Here is a 10,250-nt window from a genome sequence, read left to right as displayed (position 1 = left end):
TTTTTTTTTGTCTCGTTGTCAATCATACTGTATAACATTATTTTTATGAATATTTGCGTCTGAATCATGTACAAAAGCACAGCGAAACAATGCTGAAATAGAAATATAGCTTCCGCCACTGCATCCAGTGGGAAGTACGATATTCTCATGTACGGTGGAGTTTGAAAATATTATAATGTAACTGTGAAGAGTGGAGGAAACAGATCGCACGAGATAATGTGGGAGAATGGGTTTAAATAATTTTTGGACAACACTGATGATGTAGACAAACTTATGAATTACCTGACAACTATTGGTCCCTTCTTTCTGACTTTTACGGGTATTGATGCTTTTTTCATGACAACAAAATATCGAACTCGGATAAAAGCCCCCCAAAAAGTAATTCTATAAGAATAGCCAAATTTACAACTTTGCCGAAGTGACATCTCAGTTTCTTAACTCGCCCCAGTCTTTGTTGGGGTTTGTTGTGTTCGCTTTTCAAGTTTTTATGTATTGTTTTTAGACTATTTATCGTCTTTTCATAGTGTTTTATTTTGGCAATGGCTGTGTTTGTTTTTCTTAGAGTTATAATTAGTGATGGTCTCTTTGATGTCTACTTTCTATAATTTAAAAAATATTGCATCAACGACTTTTGATGAAAAGTTGTTATAAATCGTACCATAAGCGAAGAACTAACAAGTGAACTGAGTATAATACCCTGAGGAACTCAGTAGCAGTAATATCGATACATTGCTAGAAAATGAAAACAACACTGAATAAATAAGTGCATCCGAAGCACTGTTCTAGATTATTTCTAAAAAAGCAGCTTTGTTGTGAGATAACTTTGAATATAAACAAACTTAACATGCTATAAGTATTATCATCCAATAAAGGTATTTATTGCAGAAAGTAGTATTCGGTATGTATAAACTGACAATGAGTGTCTGGATTTTTCTGTGACTTTAAATTTTTGTTTTAACCAATGAGTGAAGTTCAACATTAAACAGTTTTGGAATTAACTGCCAAGGGTATCCAAAGGTTGTAAGGGACAGTGAGAGATTGTATATTCAAATCTCGTTTATTCATTTTGGGTTTCTCATATATGCTTTAAATTCCATTGTTTTTGCACATAAAGAATATTATTTGAGACTTTGTTTTTGAAACAATAACATATATGTCGCAAAGATGTGATAATGGACCAAAAACACAGGTTTAATCATTGGTTTAGAAAACCGCGTTCTAATAATTAACTTTTGTATTGCACTTCTGAACACATGATCGAAAACAGCTTTAATCAAAAAAAAAAAATTTGGTTCATCTGGCTCGAGCTTGAGCAATTTTCTGGAATAGTTATCAAAAACATCGAGCAGTATCCTAAAGGTATTTATCCCGGCAATTGATGGAATGGCGAATATCTTTGGCCTTTATATAGTATTTATCTTAAGTTAATTCACAGTCTTGTGATTGAAAATTTGAAAGACAGATGACTAAAAGCAAACAGGCGAGCAGACAGACAGCAGTATACAACTATCTTAAGTTGTTCATTGATTACAATATCAAGGTCCCCTGTTACTTAGTATAACATTGCAATTTTAAAAAAATGTACAGGGACAATAAAACTAGCAATCCGGAGGTATATTTAAAATACTATGAGTATAGATCTAAAAAACACAGTCTTGTGATTGAAACTTGGAATGATATATGACTAAAAACAAACACACGAAAAAAAATGTACAAAATGCTTAACAATAAATGAAAGATACACATTTCAGGGGGAGTTGCCATCCATTGTTCTTTTAAATAAAGTTATATTGATTATCTTATGATAAAACTCTTGAGATGGCAGACCAAGTACCATTATATACATATTTGTATTATTTATACTGTTAAAGTAATGTGGCTTTCCAGTTAAGCGTCCGGACTGTTTACACACAAGTCTTTAGATATACGGCCTTAAACACTGAGCCTTGTGTCACATAGATCAGCAAGCTATAAAGGACCCAAAAAATGACCAGTGTAAAACTATTCAAACTGCAAACAGGAAAACCAACGGTCTAATCTATATAAAAAAAGAAAAACAAATTCGTTTAGAAGACTGTATATATGATCGGTCGGATTAAATCCTGATATCTCGTTTCATAAATTGAATGAAATTTAAAGGACGCTAAATCTAATTGTTTGTGGGTTCTATGAAAATGCAAGAAATGGATAAAAAAAAAGCAGGGTAAAAAAACATTTTTTTTATATTGTGTGTAGAAGTCATATTACACTGAAAATAAATCCTATTAGACACAAAGAAGTTGTATACAGCTGAATGTAACATCATCCTTTACCGTTTTTCTCTATTCAAAAGTCGAAAAATGTATTAAGATTATTTTGTAAATTAAAAAAAATTAGAAAAGATTAAGTGTTTATATACCCCCCTGTGTTGACCTATCATATTGTTTGTTAAGAAACCAGACCCACAGGAAGCTACGAAGACAGTTATATCACTGTTACCTCTTGTATTTTTATAACTAATTAATTAGATTGATTCTATGTTTAAAGGAAACACGGTAGGATTTAAATTTGAGAGGGTCAGGAAAAATTTTAAATAGTACTTTTTTATGACAAAATACGTATCAAGTATCTATATACCCACAGTTTTAATGATGATATCAAGGAGAACAAGACGGCAAGGATGTAGATGTCAACTGAATATCATATGATAAATCATATATAATGTCCCGTTCTTAGTCAAAATAAGCTATTACACTCTCTGACCATCTTCACTATTTTCATAATCGGACACAGTTCCATTACTAATGACAAAACTTCAAGTCGAAAAGTCAATTTCAGCATATATATACATGTATTATTCTAGTTTATTATTTAAATTCTAGTTCAAATTAGAAAAATCTAACAGAATCCCTATGTTTGGTGAACATTAGGTTAGTTTTAATAGTATTAAATTATAAAAAATATTCCATTTTGATATATATATCACCTTGTTTACCAATATTATCTACAAAATGTAGGACATTCTCTACAAAATGTAGGACGTTCTCTCTCTTATAATGGTATTATAGGGAATATATGCAATACCTGACAATTTACATCTTTACCAACTTAAAACCTTGTCCAATGTATAAATTACAAGCACCTGGCTAATTCAGTCATAAAACTTCACCACGTGTTAAAGGTCTAAACTAGTCTATTGATATGGATAGAAAGTCATGTGTAATTTTACTACGAGAATTGTATTTTATAAGGATTATTAAATGAGCTACTGCTTAAACCACTGTTACTTGTATTTCAACAGGTTTTCCCCCGGCTTATTTTCGTAATTGGCAGTCAGTTTTGCAGCTCTAGTCGTTTTATTAAGTAGAAATAAGCACAATATTCAACTTCAAACCCTTTTCTCAGATTTTTAATACCATGTTCTAATACGGAATAAGAACTAGTTTGTGGTCTTATAATATGGCCTTATTAAATCGCAAATATTGAAAATTGATTCATATTATAACTGACCTTATAAAACAAATCTGAGATAAAGAGTGTTTTGTTAGCTCTTAACGATGATATTATAAGTTATCTACGTTCATATCCGTAGATATGGATATTTTAACACCCTTCAGTACCCTGTACACCCTTCGGCGTAGATATGGATATTTTAACACCCTGAAGTACCCCAGTACACCATGAGGCGTAGCCGAAGGGTGTACAGGGTACTGAAGGGTGTTAAAATATCCATATCTACGGATATGAACGTATTTTAACACCCTGAAGTACCCCAGTACACCATGAGGCGTAGCCGAAGGGTGTACAGGGTACTGAAGGGTGTTAAAATATCCATATCTACGGATATGAACGTAGATAACGAATTTATCCCCGGTCTTAGTCCGAATCGGGCAAGTTTTATGGAAATTCGGGTACAAAGTGTAACGTGAAAACAACGTTTTTTTCATTATCTAAATTTTTTTTATTGAAATTTGGAAATTTTACATATTTTTACGGGGTGTAGGGTACTACCTTTGGTAGAACCCTACAGGTAGTCAAATATAAGACGTTTTTAATACGGAGACAGAGAAACTGGATTGAGTCAAATTTGGCGCTCAATGTTGTGAGAGTTACGTCATAGATGGTGTGACGTCAACGTGGGTAATTTGCTTAGCTAGGTCAGTAGTCATATTTCTTGAAAATGTGGCAGTCAAGTGATGCATTTAATGAAATGAGTGTAAATGATCGGCATAATAGGACACAATCGTTAATGAGTTAAATATTTAATTACAAACATCATGGATAATCTACAGAATTCAATATTTCACAAGGAGCAATCATGGAACTAAGGAAAACTTGCGTGAAGTTCCCCGGGATAATGTTTAGCAACGTCCGGGGATATGGGTTAGCAACACTGACCCAGGGGCTATGGGTTTTGTAACGACGTGCGTTAACCAATCAAAATCCTAGATATATACTAAGCCGGGGATAAGATCATATTTATAGTATTGTTCAAGATGACAACGCTGTTTTTTTCTTTTCATTTTGTCTTGCAGCAAGCCACACGCGGACCTCTCATAATTGCTGTAATTGCTTTTTAACATGCAAAGAACGATATCCCATCACGAGGTTAATTGAACGTCACCGTTCCGACCTTCACAGCCAATCTTATCAAGTCTCATGGGTTTTATTACCGGATGGAATGAGGATATGGATGAGCATATTGTCACAGTCAAACTTGGATATAGGAAAACCAGTACATACATACATACATACATACATACATAGGTGGCTTGTTTCAATGCTAAAATTTCGCCCCTATCCAACATATCATCATTTGTATTTTCCGCGGGAAATGCCTCTACTAAGTCAGGAATATGGCAGTTGTTTTTACCGTTGGTTGATAGTTTTGGTTAAGTCATTTTTAATGGACTTACTCTTTTTGTATTTGCCTTTAGTTTCGGGATTTTTGTTTAAAAAAAATCACAGTGGCAGTCCAAATGTTTTGTCCTTCAATCCGGACAGCCTACATTGTACAACCTACCTATTGTGTTAATTGTAACTGGTTTATCGTCCTGAACATGCATTAAATAATTGCCACTGGACTTTATGAAAGCAACAATCATTCAATCTTTAAAAATGGTAGGCATCCAATAATATGTAGCCCACTTTATATAAAAATGTTTTCTGGTTTTACGTACATTATCGTTTAAATATAAGATGGGCAAGCAATTAAGTATGCTTTCATTTTCTTATATTTCAAATTAAAGAACATATGTATGATTGATTTAGATTAAAGATTTACAAGTCATTTCTAAATGACATGCAAAAAAAATGTGACATGCTGAAGTGTGGAAAGAAATCACATATCTGAAGGACGGCAGCTAATCAAAATGATGGGACTGACAACCTGAAGGACAAAAGGTGGATATTCCTAATATAGCATGCAGACGCGTTGGTTCCTAATAGCTATTGTGTTCTGTTCTTGACTGGACACTGACAGTCCTAGAGGAGGTCTCGATGGTAGAGATTTAGTGATTGTATTACCTTAACCTCCCCGGCGAAGGCATTTGACTTTCACATCATAAAATATTTGGCACTTTGATTCAATTATTTTGAACGTTTATATAAATTGGTATTAATTATGCCGAATGAAAACAGAGATACATTGTTGGACATTTAAACGTATGTGTTGAATGTAAATAGGAAGAATTGAATAAAGTAAGCGTAAATGTCTTTTGTGTTCCATCAAAAGGGGGTTTATGTATTTAAGGACACTAAAAATACTATTGATTTGCATCAGCGGAATAAGTTTTATGACATTATTTCAATCTTTATTAATTATGATCTTCAAATAGCACATTTTAAGGCAATACAGCATCAACATTTCTTATTTATCGACTTTGCTTTATTAACGGATTACCTGGTTAATTAGCTTTTAGGCTCTTTATTTAAACAATATGACACAGCATTAATCGAAAGTCCCCTAGTCACTACAGTATATTATAAAGTATCAATTAAAACAGTTAACGATTAAATGTTACAAAACTAGGAGGTATAACATTTTATTTTCGAATGACACAGGGATTTTTGTCGGACGAACTTTCAGGGTATATTCATATCAAAATATTGAGCACGTTTAATCAGCTATAAAATATTATCACTAACTTATTTCTGCTGCAAAAAGCGGACCAAAAAGTATTCAATGGAAAATCTGAATATATGTAGAAATATATGTACACATCTATAGATTTTATAATTGCAAATTTCTATTGTTCTCGTGTCGGCGTATCGATATTCTTGTTCTTTCTAGTGAGATATTACATCCTGCAACGTCCAGCGTCTTAGACCGCTGTGTAAACTTTACTTTACTTATACAGACTGACCTGATACTACATTTCATAATCAACGACCATTCTTACCAATGGGTCGCATCGGAATGGAAAACGATATAGTAAAAACACAAAATGGCAGTTACAAAATTAAGAAAAAAAGGGACTTAAATTATGAATGTGCAATATCAAAAATATATCAGAAAGCAAATCCTTCATCAGTTTTAGTTGTCTAATGTCGAATAAATATAAATAAGAGGATGTGGTATACGTGCAAATGAGACAACTCTCCATCCAAGTCACAATGTATAAAAAGTTGACGATTATAGGCCAAAGTACAGCCTTCCTCAAAGGAGATTTGGCTAACAACGAACAGCAAGCTATTATGGGTCCCAAAATGACTAATGTAGAACAATTCCAACATCAAAACCAACGGTATAATCTTTATAAAAACCAGAAACGAGAAACGCGTATTAACCACATCAACAACAAACGACAACCACTGAACAACAGGCTCTTTGAGTGTACTTAGTTAGAAATCCCGAATGAAACGTCGACTGAACATTGTTTCGTGAAAACAGCGTTGTTTATCCTTAGATCCATACAATTTTGAAACTAAATGATAAAGGAAAACAATACTCCCTTTTAAAAATCATTATGTAATAATAAAAAAATATATATGGACAAAAGGTACGATACAGTACTAAAGATACCAACCTCAAGGATATTTATAAAGAAGAGGATCTCGGCTTTGGTATGTGTATTTATTCATACCATGTTTTGAACCCCCTTATGAGCAGACAAAGTTGATCGTATTGACTGTATATTTATATATTAAAACCTTTTTAGCAATACAGCTCCTAACGTAACAACGTTTTTATACATCACTAGATTTTATATTTTTGGGTTTTGAAAGCGTTCCTCATGAAGGAACATCGAAGAAAATTTGTTTATATTTATAGTTTGCACTTCCCGCTGCGACAAATCTCATCTTTTTAATATCGGTGACTTGTTGAAGATCTCTGTGTGATTTACAATGTATCCTTGAAATCATTAAGTAGGCAAAATATAAACAGGTTTCAGAGGATAACCACAGCAGCCCCTAAATTGAACACCAACAACCATAGCAGATCAATTTAGAATGTTTTGTGTTGTCATTTAACATTATAACAAATACACAAAGCAGACAAGCCAAATGAGTCTTTTGTGATCTATTAGCATGACTATGGGCAGTTGCAACCTTAATTTTATAACTATCGGAAGTTTATGAACTGGAAAATAGACATATGTATCATTTATCCCATCCGATGAACTGTCTTCATGCCGGATGGTAACGATGACATTCTACCAACAGCGCTATCGACCAAGTGGAAGTACTCTTCAAATAATTAAGATGGCAACTTTAGCATAGATCAGCATAGGATCATCGGGCACAATTTCCGTTCAACCCGTGGATTAAAATTTCAGAAGGTGGTTCAAACTGCTTTCATGTAGGCTTAAATGCAGTTTATATAGGTTTTGTTACTCAACGGCTGACTTTGGTGAAGAAATAAATTAATGCATATGCCTTTATAAAGCAAAGAGGGCGTTAGTTTTTCTGTGCGGGTTATATAAACACACTGCCATGTCCGGTAGAAATAAGATGTCTCGCGTAAGGAGAATGTAGTGATCATATTTCTACATCATGACATAGACATAGCCTGCTGTTCAATAATATTCAATGTATTTTGTATGACCGTACTTATTCAACAAAAAAGATTGATTATATATGTATCTTTCAACATGTATAAGCTATATCGTGGCAGTCAGTTTTTATTGGTGGAGGAAGCTGGAGTGCCCTGAGAGAACCATCAACCTTCTGTAGGAACACTGACAATCCTATTCAATTTAGATTGGAGACGAACGCACCTGCCATGTGCGGTGTTTGATCTCACAACCTTGGTGTTGTCAGGTATATGATACAATAGGAGAATGGCATGCTGTGTTCGCGTTAATAAACCAAGGATGCAACTCATTGGGGAGCCGTCAGTAGCCTGTTGCAATGGAAAATTTCTCCTTTGTCGAACTTATGTGTATTTTCCAGTGACAGATGAAATTCCCTCCTTCCATCTTAATCGACATACTTTCTATTACCCACATAATTGTATTTATTGTTCTTTGTGTTCTTGTTCTGAATATTCTTGACTTCATTGACACTGGATGTAAGTAAAACATTTATTCAATCATTAAGCGGTTACTAAAGGCTTTTCTTCTAGAGAGAAAATAGTTTCGGTTTGACGTGAATTCATGAATACCCCCTTTCTTAGGTAAAGGGTGTTATCTTTGAAATAGGCAGTGATAGTTTGTCTTAAAGTTTTCCTATATTTTCAGAGATCTACATCTTAGCTAGCCGTTGGCTAGCGAAGATGAGGGATCTAGGTCATCGTCCAATTGTATATTATCTATAAGTACGACATAAGTACGAGATTAATCTTCAGTACAAAACAAATGAAGAGATAATTACTGCTGTCTCTGATCAATTTTTCTTTCTTTTGAAAAAAAAACCTATTCTTTATTAATGTTTGTAGATTTCAGTTCTGCAAAAAACTTAGCTTGATTTGGCCCAAAATCTAAATTTTCAATTGAATGCAATGTAAAAGTAATTATTATTGCTATGAACGACGTTTCCCTATGGTATATGAATAAAACGTTGGTTCTTTTATAAAGTGTTTTTGCTGTATTGCTGTTATTGCTTTTGAAAATTTCGTAATACAAAGTTCTACAGAAGAAGTCATAACCCTTAGTCTAAAAAGTATTAAAATTTACAGCTGGTCGTATATTTGTGTACATCGTTTACAACAGAACGACTTGTTTTAGTAACCTAAAATATCCTCCTTGATTGTTGTCTCATTGACATTTCACAATGCGCATTTGCTTTCACAAGACGGGATAAAATAAAAAAAATATTTTAGGTGTTTACTTACAACCGGTGTTTGATGATAAATTTGATATATTAAATTGACATTAACAACATACCTATCGATTTCTTTAACCATCCCTTGAATTTTCAATATCGCTTTCGAGCAGTATTGCCATTTTAAGTTACTTGTACATGTACATAGTGTTGTACTATTTACAGCTTCAATTTTGTCATTGGTATGTCTAAAAAAATATTGTTATCCTTAGGTTACTAATTTGAAGTTCAATGGGATAAATACATTTAAAATGTGTAATATGCTGAGCTCAACAGTAAGTAATCAAGGTAAACATTCTATTATTTAAAAAAATGACATTTCATTTGACAGAGTTTTTAGGTAATTTTGCCTTTCTGAAGTTTTTGCATCAAGAAAACTCAATACCACTTGTATACTTGGTTAAAGTTTAGTCCCCTCTAAAATATAATAAATGTTAAAAGACCTAGCTGAAACTTGAAATGAATCGAAACATATTCTCTTTTTGAACGGTAAATTAAAGTATATCTTCTTATCAAAACAAATTCGCGTTTATTTTTGCTTTTTCATTTGATGTCGGAAGAGGGATAACTCTTTACTTTTACATTTATATTGTTATAAGAGTTGTGTGTGATTGCCAATTAGACATGTTCAGCAGGATATGACTATAAAAACGAAAGTAAAAAAAACTGACCCTAAGGTAACTATAGTAGTCAGTTATCGAGAAAGTGATTTTTCTCTTTTTCTTTGAACGATAACGAAGTTGCTAATATCGAAATCAAACAAATGGTCTAACTAAAGGTCTTTCCAAAAGGAATGCAAGAAACAACTCAGAAAAATTGAAATCTAAAAAATACTGAACTATAAAAAAAAAAAAAAAAAAAAAGAAAGTCCCTAATAAACTGGTAAAATCAAAAGCTCAAAAACATCAAATGAATGGATGACAACTATCATATTCTTAATTTGGTATTATTATGAAGAAAATGGTGGATTAAACCTGGTTTTATAGCGAGTACAACCTCTCACATGT

Source organism: Mytilus edulis, chromosome 2 (assembly GCF_963676685.1).
Source record: "Mytilus edulis chromosome 2, xbMytEdul2.2, whole genome shotgun sequence".
Taxonomy (NCBI): Eukaryota; Metazoa; Mollusca; class Bivalvia; order Mytilida; family Mytilidae; genus Mytilus; species Mytilus edulis.
Note: the sequence above shows the minus strand (reverse complement) of the source record.